Source organism: Myxocyprinus asiaticus, chromosome 15, assembly GCF_019703515.2.
Source record: "Myxocyprinus asiaticus isolate MX2 ecotype Aquarium Trade chromosome 15, UBuf_Myxa_2, whole genome shotgun sequence".
Taxonomy (NCBI): domain Eukaryota; kingdom Metazoa; phylum Chordata; class Actinopteri; order Cypriniformes; family Catostomidae; genus Myxocyprinus; species Myxocyprinus asiaticus.
In genome coordinates this window covers 6720953-6740622 of record NC_059358.1, presented here as the reverse complement: position 1 = coordinate 6740622, position 19670 = coordinate 6720953, and the positions used below count along the sequence as shown (strand labels likewise).

The following is a 19670-nucleotide window of genomic DNA, read 5'->3' as shown; positions in this document are numbered from 1 at the left end:
CCAACCAGCATGCAATACTGAGCTCCCACTCTCGCTTCACATTTGCCCTTATCTGCCCAGAGGCGGAGCTGACTAGACAGTACATACTGTCAATGGTTCAATTTTGTGTCCGTCAAACTCAGCTCGCGTTCTGATTGGTCCAAAACGCCAGTAGAGTTTCCTTAGATGGGCGGATTTGTAGCGCCTTGGTTGACATTGTTGTTGTTGTGGGTGTAAGAATGTACTTAGTCGCTAAGTCTTTTTTTAAGACAGTACACAAGCCGTATTTTGGATATTTAAACAAAGCTGAATAACACATCAAACTAAAGGAAGACGATCCCGCGGGGATTTTCTGCAAGCGAAAAGCCAGAGCGAGAGGAAATGGGAGAGAAATTCCGAGAGGCCGCTCGAGGTAAGCGCGCGACTGCATTAGCTTTAGCTGCGCGAGCCCGAAAAAGCTTCACGGAACCGGGTCGATTTCATTAGTGGCTTAGTGTCGGTTATGAAAGGAAAGTGTCCCATATTTCTGCTTTATCTGTAATTTGACTGCAAATGAGATGTTTTCTGTGGATAAACGGTGTGAAAGTAGAGCTTTTAGAAGGGAAAGTTGGCCGTTAGGTTGTGTGTTTTAGGCTTGACTCTCTGTGGGGACAGTGGGCGAGTCCTTTACTGCCGAAAACTAGACGAACAACATTCACACAAACTATAAAAGTTTTTTAAAAGTCTTTATAAAACGCACAGAATTGCGTATTACACGACTTGATGGTCAGTTTGCGAGCTAACACGATACTTGTGCCTCAGCAACTTTGAGACGCTCGTAAAGTCCGTTCAAGCGTCGACAGACAGTGATAAGCACAGTTTCTATTGATTTAAAACTATAAATGGCGAAATTTAACAAATTACATTGTTATAGTTCATTGTAGCTTTCACTTGGCAGGTTTTGGACCCTCCTTTCAGCCCAGCAACCCTTCATGCATCCCAGGTATTTAATCGGTAGTTATGTCATATAGTGTACTTTTTATTGAATTGTATTGTTTACGGCCTCATCTTTTATTTTAGTTGCAGGCTGTAGGCTTGTTATATACAGTACTGTGCAAAAGTCTTAGGCACTTGTTATAAATGTTGCATAGTGAGGATGTCTTCAAAAATAATGACATAAATAGTTTTCATTTATCACTTAATGTCATACAAACTCCAGTAAACATAAAAAGGCTAAATCAGTATTTGGTGTGGCCACCTTTGCCTTTAAAACAGCCCCAATTCTCCTAGTTACACCTGGATACAGTTTTTCTCAGTTGTTGGCAGATAGGATGTTTCAAGCTTCTTGGAGAATTCGCCACAGTTCTTCTATTTATTTAGGCTGTCTCAATTGCTTCTGTCTCTTCATGTAATCTCAAACTGACACGATGTTCAGTGGGGGCCATGACATCTGTTGCAGGGCTCCCTGTTCTTCTAATCTTTTCTATTTGCAAAAGTAATGTTTGGTTGTCTAACATTTGTATTTCCCATTGACACACTAAAGCTTAAGATATAAATAACCATCTTTTTTTTTTTCTCCCCAATTTGTAATGCCCAATTCCCAGTGCGCTGAGACTGTCAACCCGCGCATCTTATCATGGTTTGTTGAGCGCATTGCCACGGAGACTTGTCGCGTGTGGAGGCTTCGCCATCCACCGCAGCATCCACGCTCAACTTGCCACCGAGAGCAAACCACATTATAACGACTACAAGGAGGTTACCCCATGTGCTCTACCCTCCCTATCAGCCGGGCCAATTTGGTTGCTTAGGAGACCTGGCTGAGTGAATGCCACTCAGCACGCCCCGGGATTCGAACTAGCAAACTAGCGAACTCCAGGGGTGGTAGCCAGCGTATTTTACCACTGAGCTACCCAGGCTCCCTTATAAATAACCATCTTAAGACAAATGCTTTTGTGAAACGTCTTATGTGCCTAAGACTTTTGCACAGTACTGTAAGTATTACATATTGTGTAATATATATGCGTTCTGTACTGTATCATTGGCTATGCTATATGCAGTGCTATTAACAATGTAATATATGTTTTATATGCGACGTGCTGAACTTTGCTGTATCCCCAGTTGGAATCATCATGACATTTTATAAGATTTATTGAGCTAAATATAACCTTGCACATTACAAATGAATTTAGGCTAATCTGAAGTAGACACTGATAGTGGTGTAGGGATGTTTTGGCTTAGTTTTATGAAAAGCTTTTGGGTAAAAAGCGAACATTTAACTGGATTAAACTAGTAGTTCACCCCAGAATTACAATGCTCTCATCATTTACTCAACCTCATGCCATCCCAGATCTGTATGACTTTGTCTTCTTCAGAACACAAACAAAGATTTTTAGCAGAATATCTCTGCTCTGTAGGTCCATAAAATGCAAGTGAACCTTGAAGCTCCAAAAAGCACATAAAGGCAGCAGAAAAGTAATCCATAAGGCTCCAGTGGTTTAATCCATGGCTATTTTCACACAGTCAGTGTTTGAGATTGACAACTGTATTTACTTACAGGTGTGAGTCTTGAAATGTCCTGTTCATACAACATCTTACAGTAGCAGCTCGAGACTGTCGAATACTGTCTGTATGAATGAACAACCGAAGTCAACCCTGTATTCTAACAGCTGTAACCATAGTGACAGTGACTTACATAAATATCAAAGATGGCGACGTCCATAACACGTCATGCTTTATCTCAATTGACGCCGTGTTATTAAATAAATATTTCCAACTGAGGTGTGAGTTCGTGTCAAATCAAATTTATTTGTATAGCGCTTTTCACAACAGACATTGTTTCAAAGCAGCTGTACATGAAATTCAGCTATAACAGAAAATGAATGAATATAATGCCAATATTGGCTATCTATGTTTAGAAATATTAGTGGTTAAAATTTGTAAACTAAGTAAGAGTTGTGGGTCAATGATTAACTAAATCTATTTTATATTAACTATTAAGTTTTAGTGTTAAAGTTCTTGAAGTCATCCTGAATTAATGGAGGAAATAGACGTAGATACGTTGTCCTTTGATTTTGGCCAATGAAGGCCTTTGTTAGTGGTTAATTCATTTCATTAATTTCAAGAAAGTGTTGTCTCTACTTTGACCAAGTTGATATCAGTATCATTCAGTGAGGAGCATCGCAGTGCAGCTGGAAGCTTATGGCAGGTAATTTTGGTGAACTCCATCCTGAGCCCATGCTTCAGACAGTGGCTCATGAAGAATCCCATGTCTTTGAGTTTGCATCAGTTTATCCTCTGTGAAATCTGTCTTAGTTGACTGAAGTGAAGCCTGGCTGGCACATGCTGCAGTTGGTCATCATCACTCAGTGACACAGTGGGAATCGGACATCAGGCAGGACCGGAGATGGATCTGGCAGGCTCTGGTATGCTGAGGCTTAGACAGGGAAAGAAACAGAATAAAATTAGCATAGATGCCATTCAATTTAAAGCAGGGTTAAAGAAAAGAGAAGTGTTTTTGGTTCTGGCTGACCTAACTAAAGCTGCATAGCTATGAATTGAGGGATAAATTAGGTGCATGTCTGGCTAAATAGATAAGTCTTTAGACTTAAACTGAGAAAATGTGTCTGAGTTTTGAACACTGCTAGGAAGACTATTTCATAGTTTGGAGCCAAATATGAAAATGATATGTCCCTCCTATTGTGGATTTTGATATTCTCGGTATTGTTAACAGGCCGGAGTTTTGCGATCGTAGTGAGCGTGATGGATTATAGCGTGATATAAGGTCACTTAAGTACTTTGGAGCTAGACCATTCAAAGCTTTGTAAGTAATTAACATAATTTTAAAATTAATATGAAACTTAACAGGTAGCCAATGTAACGCCGATAAAATGGGGCTGAGATGTTCGTATTTTTTGGTTCTAGTTAGCACTCTCGCTGCTGCATTTTGAACCAACTGAAGTTTATTTATTAAACCTGCAAGACATCCACCAAGTAATGCATTACAATAATCTAGTCTTGAAGTCATGAACGCATTAATTAGTTTTTCGGCATCAGAAACAGATAGCATGTGTCATAACTTGGCAATATTTCTGATGTGGAAGAATGCAGTTCTACAGATATTGGAAATTTGTTTTTCAAAGGTTAGATTGCTATCAAATATAACACCTACATTTTTTGCTGTAGAAGCTGACATTACAGTACATCCATCAAGAGTCAGATTATATTTTATGGTCTTATTTTTTGAGGTTTTTGTTCCAATAATTAGTACTTCTGTTTTAACAGAATTGAGTAGAAGGAAATTTCTAGCCATCCATTCTTTGATATCATTTATACACTCTGTTAATTTGGAAAATTGTGGAATTTCGTCAGATTTCAAAGAAATATAAAGTTATGTATCGTCAGCATAACAGTGAAAACTAATTCCATGGTTCCTGATCAAGTCTCTCAGGGAGAGCATATATAGGGAGAAAAGCAGAAGCCCTAAAACTTATACCTGTGGCACTCCATACTTAATTTTTATTTGATCTGACAGTTCCTCATTTACACAAAGTGGTAGCGGTCAGAGAGATAGGACCTAAACCAAGCTAATGCCTGTCCACAAATGAGAACATAATTTAACATAATAAGCCTATCCAAGAGAATGTCATGATATATGATGTTGAAGGCAGCACTAAAATCTAAGAGCACTAGAAGAGAAATGCAGCTGCGATCAGATGATAAGAACAAGTCATTTGTAACTCTGATATGTGCAGTATCTGTACTGTGATAGGGCCTAAATCCTGACTGAAATTCTTCATATATACCATTCTCTGTAAAAATGTACATAGTTGGGAGGACATTATCTTTTGTAGTATTTTCGACGGGAGGTTTTAAATCGGTCTATAATTAGCCAGTTGTCCTGGATCAAGCCAGTTTAAAGTTTCTTGGGACATGCCCTAAGGATAATGAGTTAATAATATTAAGAAGAGGTTCTGAGATGACAGGAAACACCTCTTTTAGGAGTTTAATCGGTATTGGGTCTAACATATATGTTGTTAATTTTGATATTTTGATCATTTTTGTAAGCTCTACCAGACCTATAACAACGAAGGATGGAAGTTCGTTATAGGGAATAATTTGAGTCTTCTGGGGTGCTGTTGCAGACGGATGCGTTAGTCCTATTTTGTTTCTGATGATTTCGATTTTATCAATAAAGAAATTCATAAAGTCATTTCTACTATGCTGCGATGGAATATCTGGTTCCTAGAAGTTTTGTTCCTAACCAGTTTAGCCACAGTACTGAATAAACACCTAGCATTGTTGTGGTTATTTTCTATGAGTTTGCTCAAATATGCAGACCTGGCAGTTTTTAGAGCCAGTCTGTAGTTAGAGACACTATCCTTCCATGCACCGCAAAATAGCTCTAATTTTGTATTCATCCACTTACGCTCCATTTTCTGAGCTGCTCTCTTGAGAGCATGAGTGTGATCATTGTACCATAGTGCAGGATTTTTCTCTTTAACTGTATTTAATCGAAGGGGGGCGACACTATCTAGAGTGCTACAGAAGACTGAATCCATATTTTCTGTGACAACATAGAGTTCTTCTGAACTTTTTGGCATATTGAGTATTTGAGGCAAGTCTGGAAGATTAGTGAAGCTATCTTTAGTGGTTGAAAGAATAGTTCTACCTGAACGATAACGTTGCATAGATTGAGTTACCTTTGCTAAGCGCAGCATACAAGAGACGAGGTAATGATCTCAGATATCATCGCTGTGCAGCAGAATTTCTATATTATAAACATTAATTCCACATGACAAAATTAGAGTAGATCATCCATCAGATCACAATTAACCAACTGCAGCTTTGAATGCTTTTTAACCGAGTGCAGAGCACAGCTTTTGTGTTGCGTGGCTTGTGCTGGTAAGCATCCGGTGGAAGTCAGCGGCTGAATCTTCCACACACAGTTCATATCACCATCTGTGTGATTTAAGGAAACCTCACATGAAACAAACGAGACAAGTGTGTACAGAGGAGCGTTGCTCTCTCGCATTAAATGACATGACTAACATCTAGTTGTCCAGTTCGGTTCGGTTCTGTTCACACAGCACGGGTTTGCCGAAAATGTGGTTGCGAGTTCTGAAAATGTACAGGTGTCAGTTCTGTTCTAGAATGCAGTTGTCACTCTTGTAAACAACCGACCTGTGTATTTTGGTCTGTTCTCACCCAAAACTGCTTGCATCGCTTCAGAAGACATATATTAAACCACTGGAGGCTTAGTTTTATGCTGCCTTTTAGGGCTGAAACGACGTTATTGACAACGTCGACAATAAAAAGTTGTCGACAAATATTTTAGTTGTCGAATAGTCGTTTGATCTCATTTAACATAATATGAGATCACATTAAACTCTAATGATAAAGTGCGAGAGCAGCACTGCAGTTCGTGCCTGACTGAGGTGAGGAAGAACACCGCTCACGGTCCAGCTGCACTCTAAACTTTCCAAACAGCTTCAGGTGATGTAGATCGCCAAGTATGAGGGAATTATAATGCAAAAATACAAAATAAGTGGAGCTGGAGCTGCCGCTCTGCTGAAGCAAAACTTGCGTGTCGAGTGTCTTTAAATGAAACACCCCGGCGTTACATCTTTAATGCAGTTATATTTAATACGTTATAGCTTTATTAAAGTTCAAATAATAAGGAAGCAGATCATGTAAATAACTATAAACTCCGAAACTGGCATTTCTCTATGCGGTCAGCGCCTCTTCTATGAGTTGCGTGAATGTCCCGATCTAAGGGGGAGAGATTGAAACTGCACCCAGCTGAGGCACACTCTGTCGCGGGGACGCTCGTCCCTAGAGCGTGGATGCTTAATGCAGCTAGATTATAACGTGATGGCTTGCGACTTGTTGAATCATAATAAATGTTATTGTGCATTTCTTATCGTGAAGAAAATTGGCAATACGCAGCTTTATTAATAAGAGAGAGTTTGTTTTTTTGTGAGTTAAAGATGGAGCGAAGTAAACAAAAAGGTGAGAGTGGGTAGTCTTTGCCCCATTATACACTGCAACAAAATACACTTTTGATTTGTTTTTGTTTTGGCTTGTTTTCCAATATAAATATTGTGGTGATGGGGGCATGGTCGTGTCTGAGAGAGGGAGTGGTGTGGCTCATCAGGCTGGTTGACATGATCTTTAACAGCTGTTTCTTGTTACAGTGATAGCGGGCAGAGGCCTCAAAAGCAGCCAAAACACGCCAGAGAGCAGAGAGAGAGGGACACGAGTGTGCAGCGACTGCCGTGTCTTATTTGAGTGTTCTAATGTTTTTAGTATTGTGAAACTGAAGATTTCAAGATGTTTAAGCTGACTGAGAGTTTAGTTACACTGACCTGTTTGAAATAAGAAACGCACTGTGAAGAACGCACACAGCCTACCTGAAGTGTGTCACTGCTCCCCGTCTCCTCCTTTCCCATACCCAAACCTGAAGGAGTGTGCACAGGTGCCAAAACCCAGGATTCGAGGAGACAGGGAGCAGTGACACACACACACACACACACACACACATATATATTATTGTTTCCATTTCAGAGGATGTTAATGGATTTACAGTAGAGGTCTTAAATGAATATTCCAGGTTCAATACAAGTTAAGCTCAAAAACAGCATTTGTAGTATAATGTTGAATACCGCAAACAAATAAAAAATTGACACAGCCCTTGTTTATTAAAAAAAAAAAAAAAAGGAAAAATCACAGGTATAGTTAGGCATCTGCTATGGAAGCAAACTAGCGAATCCACAAACATTAAAACCAAGTCCACATTAATATGTTTCGTTTGAAAATGCTTCTTTTTCAAAGTTTTATGAGCCAATGGAATTGCTATGACATCAGATGGGGGCTCGATTTCATGGGCAGACTCATTTGATCATGACACCTGCTATCCACTTTGATAGAGATGTTAAAGATAAATGTTACCTTGTACAACCTTGACATTGCATTGCTTCAAAGGCCATTCCTTTTCCGAAAACAAAAACACAATTTTCAAATTTATCCGGATTAATGTGGATACACACGAGTTTCAGAAGTAGAGCCACAAGACGTAAACATTATACTTGATAACAGTATTGTGGGATAAAATCACTTACCAACCATATTTGTGAAAAGTTATATCCAATATTACAACTTTGTTGTCATGACAATAATACTGGTAAACCCTGTAATCCCTATACTGATTATAACCTTACACAGATAAGGCTAGTAAGCAATTTATCACACTGAAATCATGTAACGTATAATGTTTACATCTTGTGGCTATACTTTTATAATATAGCGTATATTGACTGGCCCTTTGTGCTTTCATTGTAAATGCTTTACTGTAAATAATTTTAGCCTTTTTTTTTTTTAATTTAATTTTTATTTTTTATAAACGAGGGACAAGTCAAAATAGTTTTTTGTGGTATTCAACATTATGCCACAAATGCTGTCGATTGAACTTAACTTTAACTGAACCTGGAACATTTCTTTAACACTGTAGGCTACTTATGGCACAATTAACATCAGTAAATTTGCCTTCTGACAGTTTGACAAGCTGAAGTTAATAGACTTTAATTCTAAATCTAAGTGCACAGACTTGTCATGAGATGTTTAAGCCCACATCAGGTTCTGATGCTGACTGAATGGACTGCTTTAGAGGTGCTCCACCATTCTTTCAGTGTTTTTTTCTGGCTTTAGTTTGGCCCATTGTTAGAGTCAGTAGCCACACAGTACTGCCAAGGCCCTGTGTATCACCCAGAAAAGTCTTGTGTGTTGTTTTGTGTATGGTTTCCGGTAAACAGTTTGAAAGTTACATGATCCTAGGGTTTTTATGTGAGTCATACCCTATTTACAGCACACCTGTAACAGTAGAACAAGAGAGAACTGTGCTTTGGGGCTCTTTGCTCCATTATTAGTTACACCATTTTTTCACCGGACGTGGGTGTTGTGTTGCGTCAAAAGCAATTGACCTGTTTCAGTGACATCACTTTTCACCGCAGCCGCCATATTTGTGACCATCAGTGGGAGGAGACAATGGTGGTGAATGGAAAAACACCTGAGAAATTTTCTCAAGAAGAACATCAAAAATGGCTTTTGGTCCATGCCCAGTCCCAGAAAAAGTTCATACAGGTTTGAAGACAGCACAGATATTGACAAATTGAACTTTCGCGAACATTTAAAGATATTTTATCCACAATTCATCTCCGTACGTTGACGAGTCTGATGTGTGACTGGCGAGTACACACATGCCCACCGGTACATCACTGTAAACGTCTCTCATTCAGAAGTTACAAATATTTTTGTGTTGTTTTCTGGTCTGATTCAGTCACAGGATTTAAAAACCAATATCGGTATTGGGACATCCCTAATGATTATGCTGATATTATGTAGACTACTGCTGTCACGATACCAATATTGATATCACAGCAAAAATATTCTAATACGGTAATTTTAATATAAATAATAAATTCAAACAAATGCATGTGTCCTTCGTGTTTCTCAATGCAAAGCATTGCTTAAGTATTTTTAAGTAGGGCCTAGGGATGGGCATTTTGGTCATTTTGTCTACTCGGGAACTCAAAGTAATTAAAAAGACATGTAGATATACAATAGGCCTTTGACCACCTACAGTCTTTGTACTTCTCCCTCAGTAACTTTCTAGATGAGAACTCTTACGAGGAATGGAACACCCGAGGAGAATTTTCCCGTTGCATTTGCATTCACAAAAGGAACCACCGTAGTGACGCCATCTAGTATTGACAATTTTTCTGACGTTATTTGCATGCGCATTTTAATAGTAACAACAACAAAATCAACAACACCGATTGAGGCTAGCAGCTGGTTTGTTTACTAACTGTGGCTGAGGAGTTCCTCTCCTTTCTCAATGCTGGTTTTTGACCAATCACAGGTTGCAGCACCTCCCACAGTACTACAGTTCCTATACGCCCCAAAAGTATCTGCCCCGGAGTAGGAGCTAAAAATGTCCCCTAAAACGGCTTTGAGGAACTATAGTTCCTTAGGTGCAAAAGCGACGAAAAGCACTAGACCTGGGGAAAAGTACTTAAAATGGGCTTTAGTACCACCAGTGGGAAAGGCCCGAATACGTGCATATATGTCATACGTCTTTGGCAGCTGCATTGCATCTCGTTATTCCAGTGTCTGTTCATTATTATAGGCTGTTATACTGCAGTCTGTTACAATAAGTACAAAAGAGGGCATAATAAAAATATAATGCATGATATTTTGTCAATATGTGAAGACTCGCTGGCCAATTAATTGAAACAATGCTCAGAACGCGGGTCTCTGTTCTTCCTTCAGGTTTCCGTAATAAGCTTAGTAAGTGCCACCACTGTTTCTGAACCATGTATATGCAAACCACGGTTGACGTGACTGGAGATGCCATAACCATCGCATTTTTAAAAGGCTGTGTTAAGTTGAAAATAGTTTTGAAGACCCTGCGTTCTGTTACATTCAGCTGTGCTCCATCTAGATGTTTGAACGAAAGATTTCGCCTTGTGTGTGTGCGCACTTCTCCAGAGTGTAGAGCACTATCTTTGCCTCGGACAGAAAGTCACGCTGTGCTCTGATGGAGTTTGTTGCTGTGATTATTCATGCTTCCTCCCATTTAAAGGGGCATTCAGTAGTTCTCTAGCTAGTGTTAGCATTGCTCTTCTTCATGTACTTTAAGTACCTATACGGCAGTGGTGTTAGATGATGTAATGCCATCTGTCGACGTGGATCAGCATGATCGTCTCAAATATCATTTGCATCTAGAAAATGTCAGTTTGAGGTAATTTCTAAAGTTATTTATTACTAATATAATATAATTGCTTTGCCTAAAAACAAATGTCAGAATTCAAGTGAACAGACTTCTACGGTTAAGGACAGATTATTATTGTCCCTCATATCAATAATCTTTGGAGACTGTCTACGTTTCACATTATTTCAAAAGACAGTTATTACCTTTATTAGAGAACTGTTTAGCGTGAAATAAACCTCAATTATCTAGCGATACAGAATGTCATTGTAAAGGAAAGATTAGAATTGTTTTTGATGATCAAATTTAGCATGGCCATGAATACTGTATTTGAAGAACTCATTTTTATTTCCAAGCAAACCAATGTCATGGTTTACACAAAATCCACAATAATCACTGTGCCAAGCTACTTTGCACTAAACGAATGAAGACGTATGTCGTTTCATAGAGGTGGAGGTAGATGGGCACCCTTACTATAGCTATGATAGCAAAGAAAATAAAATTACACATTACTTTCCGATTATGTTTGTAAACACCGCTGAAAACTGTCCATTACTAACGTATGTTGACTACACACGTAATTTTAAAACGTTTTAGGGAAACTTGTATGAGTTTTCTGTACTGATTCCACTGATACTAGTTTAGAGAGTGGTCTAAACAACTGATAATTTTGTACCTGTCCAACAAAAAAGAAGCAACATTGGCATCACTACTCTTTTCTCCGTCATCAAATCTTTCCACCTTGTGGATGCCTTAACGATGTTTACTCTAGTTTTTTTCACTATTTCACTTTTTCGGCAGTACAGCAACTGAATCTCCTGTTGTCTCCTCTTCTAAAGCTCAATAATAAATATGTTCCATTGTGTTCTTTTCACTCATTGTATCACCAAACACCACTGCGCTAAGCATAGCCGAGCTTATCTACATAGGTGGCAGCCAATGAGCGCAACGATTCTCTACTTTGATGTTTAGTGAAACGCAGCGGGTCATGTCATTTCAACATGGCGAAACACTTTGAAGGGGGTGACCTGCACCATGTAAAATAAAAACACTTTTTATAGAAAACTATTATGAGTACAGTCTTCATCTCATGTGAGTGTACACTGTTCAGATCACTCTTCACAAAAACACAATTCATTTGTTAATGTGTAAAACTTTTTAAATTTGCCCCAAATTACTGAATGCACATTTAACTCTGAATTTTAAACTTCATACTGGAAAACTGCAATGGAATGGCATTTTATGTTGGACTTACAACTCGTGTGGATATCTTCAGCTCAGAATTTAGCTGAGATGCAGGTGTGTGACATCATCCAAACATGTAGGCACAGAGGGAGATTTACTGTCAATTATACATTTGTACTTTTATTAAATAATAGACACTGAGTCAAAGTTTCTACATTATATGAAAATAAAACTTTTTTAGCAAATGTGTGCAGAGACAGATGTTCAAAACATAGTGGATTAAACTTTCTTTTATCTTAAATCTATAGAACAAACACTAGCATTGCAGCATTGTTTTTCAGTTTGGTTGCAGTGAGACATCTCTGTTGACAATCAAGGTACTGCTGAAAATCACAATGTAATCAATTTAAAATTAAAGGCCCCTCTGACACGTTTATGCAAAGTTGTCAGGTAGTTGTCACTGAATTTCGAATTCATTGAAAAGTCACATCACACATTTTCATTTTCGATGATTGTTTTCATGATCGATCATTGCTGTTACTTCCGAGTACTCTGGAACTCGAGGACTTGCTGGGTCCTACTGAAATCTGTTTTCCCAAATTCTGTGTTTTCCATTTTATTATTATTATTTTTTTTAATTCCAAGCTTTAAAGTTGAATTAAATTTCATCAACAAATTAGTGTCTAATTAAACTAATTCCTGAAACTTTTAACAAATTAATATAGAACACTTACTTCTCAACATACCGTTGCATTTTGTTACCTAACTTTTATTCAGTACAACAGCACTGTTGATTGTGATATGTTGCTTTATTATTATTATTATTATGTATTAATAATTATGTTACTGTTTTTATTAATAATCATTATTATTTATTATTATTATTTTTTAGAGTGAATACTATATTTTAATATTCAGATATATTTATGTTGCAATTTCTTTAGTTTCAGGCGTCTAGCTTTTATTTTGACGTGTGTTTTTGACTTAAGCTTCACATGGAAAAACAGTTTGCTACATGGCCCTGTGTGATCATTAAAGCACAAATGCTGTGATTTAATTTTATAAATATATAGTTTGCATGTGCTGCATGTTTGAGTGCTTTGCTCTGTCATCTCCTATACAGTAACACACAGAGCTCTTGATTCTGTGGAGTTTGGAGTTAAGAGTAATATGCGTTACACATTCACTTTAAAGCACGCAGCTCATGCAGACTAAGATTGCAGTTTTATTGTAACACTAGGCCATATTACAATTTTAATTTGAATAATTGTGCATACATTTTTTATTTTTTATTTTTTTTTACCAAATACACTACCAGTCAAAAGTTTTGAAACACTTATTCTTTATTATATTTTTATTCTTCACATTTTAGAATAATAGTAAAATCATCAAAACTATGGAATAACATAAATGGAACTAAGGGAATTATGTTGTGACTAAACAAAATCCAAAATAAATTAAAACTGTGTTATATTTGAGCATCTTCAAAGTAGTCACCCTTTGCCTAGAATTTGCAGACATGTACTCTTGACATTTTCTCAACCAACTTCTTGAGGTATCACCCTGAGATGCTTTTTAAACAGTATTGAAGGAGTTCTCATCTATGTTGGGCACTTATTGGCTGCTTTTCTTTATTATTTGGTCCAAGTCATCAATTTCAAAAACTTTTTTTTTTTTTAATTAAATTTTAGTTTTATAATGAAATAAATTAATGTGGTGGCACAATTATATTTTTGTCTACAAAACTAATTTTAAACATTTAAGCATACGCCTTCAGATCAAAAGATTTTTTAGATCATGAGAAACATTTCAGGCAAGTGTTTCAAAACTTTGACCGGTAGTGTATATTAAATTTGTGTGAGTATTTGGGAGCAGTCGTGTCAGTCAGACACCGTACGGGTATCAAATTGAGTCTGCAGAAACACTGGTATCGTGACATCTTTTTTTATTTTAATACGACTTGGTACCAAAGTATAGGTGCTTTTCACGCCACTACTGTAGACTTTTGGCTGTTTAGGCTTTGGTGGTATTTGGGTACTTCAAAAAACGGTTTTAACAGTTTTGAGGGAAGGAAGTGTTGTGATAGTTCATAAAATCAGGCATTATTCAAGAATTTTCTTCGCTCTCAGTGTTTGTTTTGGGCTAGTTTGCAATAACACTTGGATCTTGAATTACTTATTAAAATCGGTGTTTGAATTGCTCTGTTTTACTGTTGGGTACTACTTTAGATACAGGTCTGCTTTACCTGATATCTGATGCTTATGTTCTGTGCTTTGCACCACTCTGTATTTCTGTGTTTACATTACTTCATTCTTCAGTTGATAATTTTTGCTGTTTGCTGATTCAGCTAATTGGAAACTGAGAGTCTGAGTGTAAACCTGCTGGTGCTACTTGTTAGTTATGAAAGTTTAAGTGGTGTCCCCTCTCCAGTGGACCTGTGAACAGCTGGTGAATGAGAGCAGGTGGGGCAGGGACTTCATATCACTTAGTGTTATCCACGGAGCCAAAATTCTCCCACAGCAGTCATTAACCCCAACAAATACAGGCAACATTTAAAAGCAATACTCCGGGTTCAATACAAGTTGAGCTCAATCGACAGCATTCGTGGCATAATGTTGATTACCACTAAAATTAATTTCAACTCGTCCCTACTTTAAAAAAAAAAAAAAAAAAGCAACAATCGAATTTACAGTGAGACACTTACAATGGAAATGAATTGGGGCAATTTTTGGAGGGTTTACTGGCTTAAATATGATGCTTTTAATTTTATAAAAGCACTTACACAAGTTGTTTAAATCATGTTGCAACATCATGGCAACAGAGGTGTAAAACTGGGAATAACTTTACACAGAAAAGGTTAGTAAGCAATTTTATCACATGGAAATCATGTTAACAAGCATATTGTTTAGCTTACTTCTTGTGGCTATACTTTTGAAACAGTGATTGTTTTAATGTTTACAAATGGTCCACATTCACTTCCATGTAAGTGCTTCACTCTTTGACAGATTTTTGCTTTTTTTAAGAAAAGGAGGGTAATCAACATTATGCCACGAATGCTTTCAATTAAGCTTAACTTGTACTAAGTTACACATTTGACCCAGGCTCCATCAGATGAGGCGGTGTGGAAGGTTGCTGGTTTGAGACTCCGAATGAAAGAGCCATGAGCCATCACTATTGTGCCCTTGAGCAAAGCACTTGGTCAAGGGTGATTGACCCTGTAGAAGTTGCTTTGGATAAAAGTGTCTGATAAGTGACTTCTCACTTGCAATTAAGACTAGTCAGAGAGTCTTGTCTCTTACTTGATTTTAAGCTGTAGTTGTAAAATGCAGCCATTGTTTTGTCCACTTTATACATAGCACTGATTGCTACAGAGCTGCTAGGAACTGACTGTCCTAGCAGCTCTCTCCAAAGGGTCATGTGACAACAGCCAGTGCCCATAGTTTGATTCATTACTCTGGAGAGTCCCATAAGCAGTATACCTCGCTATACCAGACCTATGCATCAACTTCACAGCATTCATTAAAAAATAAGTTATTCTTTAGAATGCCTCTGATAACACTGTGCAACACCCGTTTCCAAAAGCATAACCCAGTGGTTTAAACAGTGGCCAGAGAGTAAAATAAACGAGGTCTTCCATGCGGCAGTCAGTTTACCCAAGCCATCAACACTGTGACTGTCACTGGGCCAAATGCCTGGTGTGAAAGTGTGTTGGTCACATGGCTCATTCCTCATGCGCTGGACATCAGTCTTGATTCAGACCAGCTGTAATCCTATCCCAGAGAAGCTGAAGAAGAGTCTTTCGTCTGGGATGACATCACAGGGATTGACGTAAAGATGCCTGGTTGCTGAACGTGCAGCACGTGGGATTTCACATGAGCAATAGTTGCCTTAGGCTGTGGATAATTTGTGTTGAGCTGCTGTTGCACACACTTACTGTGAAAATCCTGTAGTTTGTTGTATAGTCCGGACATCCTTACAGAATAGCCATTTTGTTTGACATAAAGAAATATTTGATATTCTTCCCATTTAAATGCTGATGAGTTTGATGCCTATCCCCTTGCATTGGTTTGTTTGAATTGCTTTATTTAAGCAGTTAAGCTTGACTTGCTTAAATGCTTCATACAGATAAGTGTCTTTGTATTTACTCGTGGTCATGGTAGACTTCTTAATGCTTGATTAATTAATCAGCAGCACTAGATTAAATCTCAAGAAATGTCACATACGCCTATATGCGGATTATATAACAACCTCAGAGTAAATACAACAACAGTCACTTGAATTCATACCATTCATCAATACCATCCTTTGTATAAGCCGCAGCTAGTTTCCCATTGCACACTGAGCGATTTGCATTTTTTGGTGTGCCCATCATGATTGCGCACTTCAGACTATGCCTGCTTAGATGTCTAGTTTTCTAAAATCACCATTTCATTGTCTCAGACACTCACAAACAGCTCTCGTATTTCCCTTGAGGGCTGCCATGATTAAAGGAAAATTCCGGGTTAAATACTCAAATGACAGCATTTGTGGCATAATGTTGCTTACCACAAAAATTTTATTTCGACTTGTCATTCCTTTTCTTTAAAAAAAATCAGAAATCGAGGTTACAGTGAGGCACTTACAATGGAAGTGAATGTGGCCTATTGAAGTGAATGGGTCAAGTTTTTGGAGGGTTTAAACAGAAATGTGAAGCTTATATTTTTATAAAAGCACTTGCATTAATTCTTCTGTTAACTTGTTTTATTTGAGATGTAAAGTTGTTTAAATTGTAATTTTTACAGTTGTTTTAGGGTTTTTGGGTTTGCTGACATTACGTCATCATGGTAACAAAGTTGTAAAATTTGGCTATAACTTTCCACAGAAAAGTTTAGTAAGTGATTTTATCACATTAAAATCATGTTTACACATATCGTTTATGTCTTGTGGCTATACTTTTGAAACGGTATTACAACGTTCAAAAATTGTCCCCCATTCACTTCCATTTAAGGGCCTCACTGTAAACCAGATTTTTGCTTATTTTTTACAGAAAAGGAGGGACGAGTTAAAATAAATTTTTGTGGTAATCAATAGTATGTCACAAATACTGTCAACTGAGCTCAACTTGTATTGAATCCAGAACATTCCTTTAACTGTCAATTTACTCTTATTATTTGCAAGAGAGAATGCATTCATAAATTGTGATGTCAGAGCACCCAGTCCCTTGAGACACATAGAAAGATCAAAAAATTAAAATAAAGCTTTGAATAAAGTTAGTAATGTTGTTGGTTACTACATACCACAGAATGACAAGAAATGAAGGGTTTACAAGTGCAGAAAGAAATGACACATATACACTACAGCTGCACGATTATGACAAAAATAATAAAAAATGTATCCCTTTTCTCCCCAATTTGGAATGCCCAATTCCCACTACTTAATAGGTCCTCGTGGTGGCGTGGTTACTCACCTCAATTCAGGTAGTGGAGGACAAGTCTCAGTTGCCTGACACCGTGGAGACTCACAGCATGTGGAGACTAATGCTACTCTCCACGATCCACGCACAACTTACCACGCTCCCAATTGAGAGCGCAAACCACTAATTGACCGTGAGGAGGTTACCCCGTGTGACTCTACCCTCCCTAGCAACCAGGCCAATTTGGTTTCGAACACGTGACTCCAGGGGTGGTAGTCAGCGTCAGTACTCGCTGAGCTACCCAGGCCCCAAAAATAATAATTGTTGATTATTGCCCTTGATATTGTCCTAATCGTGATTATTAATGTTGATTAAAAGATTAAATTACTATGACGTCACAAAGTAGGCAACCACGTGGTTCTTCAGAGTAGCAGATTTCAATGGTGGATATGACCTGCACTCCAGTTTCTTCTAAGCATCTATTAAGCATTAAATATTGTAAAAATGTTTGTTAATGTTAGGCCTGATAAAAGTTATTTTGAAGAGATATCTATGGTATAGAAGAAATATACAGTATGTAGGTTCTTTCTGAACTATTGACAAAACCTATTGAAGCATCTCTGATTGTCCATTGCCGTTTCAGTTACATGTCTGTGATTAGTTAAAATACTCAATCGCTGCCAAAACACATTGTATATAGAAACCATTGATGCTAGGGCTGAGAATTGACACAGAACTCCCGATTTGATATTACAATGATATTTCCTAGCCGATTCAAAATGTATTGCGATTCTGTAAGTATTGTAATTTGACGTTTTGATATGAAAACTTCATAAAAAACAAACTAACTCCTTTTTCTCAGAAAGAAATGTCTATTGAAGAATTTGTAGGTAAAAGGTATAGGGATGTGCAAAATTACCAATTTAAGGGTGTGTTCACACTTCTAGTTCGGTCCTCTTGGTCCGGACCAAAAAGCGTTCACACTGGCATTTTTAACACCGAACCTAACAATACAACACAAAAGGCATCAGGAAAAAGTCGCAATCTGATTGGACAGCTTTTATGACGTATATTTTGCGACGGAACTTTCGAACATCCAAAACAATGCTGGCTGCTGGGCTAAATGTGCTTGTTATATTTATATATGTATATATGGTGGTATTTTTAACAGCTGAGAACAAATGAAGAGCTAATAAAATGTGTAAAGGAGTCAAAACAGCACCCGGAATTCCTCCGTTGCACACACAAACAAAGAAATGCTACAAGGACGGCTGACGGCGGTTCCGGCGCCTTTACTGAACTGTAATGGGCAACATAGCTCCTATGATGAGAAGAACCAGGTATGCTTGAGGTCAGTATAAGGCAAATTACTTCCTGTTTTTGGTCCGTTTAGACGTCTTTGGTCCATGTTGCGCTGATATATCAATCGAACCGCACCAGAGTTCATTTGGAAGTGGACCAAGACCCACTATTCAGGCGGTCTCTGTCCGCTTGTTTGGTGCGCACCAAGGTTCAGATGGCAGCGTTCACACTTGTTCAAATAATCCGCACTAACAGAGCAATCGCACCAGAGTTCATTTTAATCGAACCAAATCTGCCAAGTGTAAACACACCCTTAAACTACCAGTCAACCGGACAGTGCATTGTCTGAGCTAGGCGACTAGTTAGTTAGACTACTAGTTAGGAACCCATGTATAAAGCTGCGTTATGTCCATTTGTATTCAACAAATAAATATATATCATTTTAACTTATCAAACTAATTTTGTTAATTTAGAATATAAAATATAACATGTATTACCATGGCCTAATGCTATTATCATAATGATAATTTTGCAACATACAAATGGAGGCCAAAAGTAAACTTGTTCAAGAACCATTTCTGGGGCTGTAGGACTACTGAATTATGACACACTTGACAATTCAACTGTAGTCCCAATATTGTTTGCATATGCATCCTGAGATAGTCTGAGAACTCAGTTTGCTTGTGTTCTGCAAAACATGATCGTGCTGCGCGCGTTGATGCCAAAGCACAAATTAACTTCTGAACAAAAAAGCAAATCAGACGCGCATTGCCGGCATTTCTTTCGACTGTTCTTCAAAATATAATCAGGTGTGTTTCCTCAAGCATGCGTCTTTGTATCTAGCAGCATTTCTTGTCGACAGTTGCGGGTAAATGTGCGAAATTATCCGCCACTGTACATGAATACATATTGCAGGGGCGCAACATGTAGTTTACGAAATCCAACAATTTGATAAGCCTTTTTACAAGTAAACTATTTATTAAAGCAGTGTCAGACAGAATCTGCAGAATGACTTCTGACAAATGCTCTTCACAACACCTCTCAAATAAACTTTTGGATTACACATAATAA

The 19670-nt window shown here is 37.9% G+C and overlaps 1 protein-coding gene across 7 annotated transcripts in view; it reads left to right on the top strand.

The window, feature by feature from the left end:
- Window positions 1-176: 176 nt before the first annotated feature.
- LOC127453089 (OTU domain-containing protein 7B-like) overlaps window positions 177-19670 on the top strand; it is a 63443-nt gene continuing 43949 nt past the window's right edge. For 4 of the 7 annotated variants that reach the window (XM_051719160.1, XM_051719158.1, XM_051719159.1 and 1 more), the window contains exons 1-2: window positions 177-391; window positions 917-961. The gene's annotated coding sequence lies outside the window, so the exon portion shown is untranslated. Of the gene's footprint in view, window positions 392-916; window positions 962-8976; window positions 9094-18276; window positions 18649-19670 lie in introns of those variants that run through there. The other 3 variants (XM_051719155.1, XM_051719156.1, XM_051719157.1) reach the window with 3 other exon arrangements.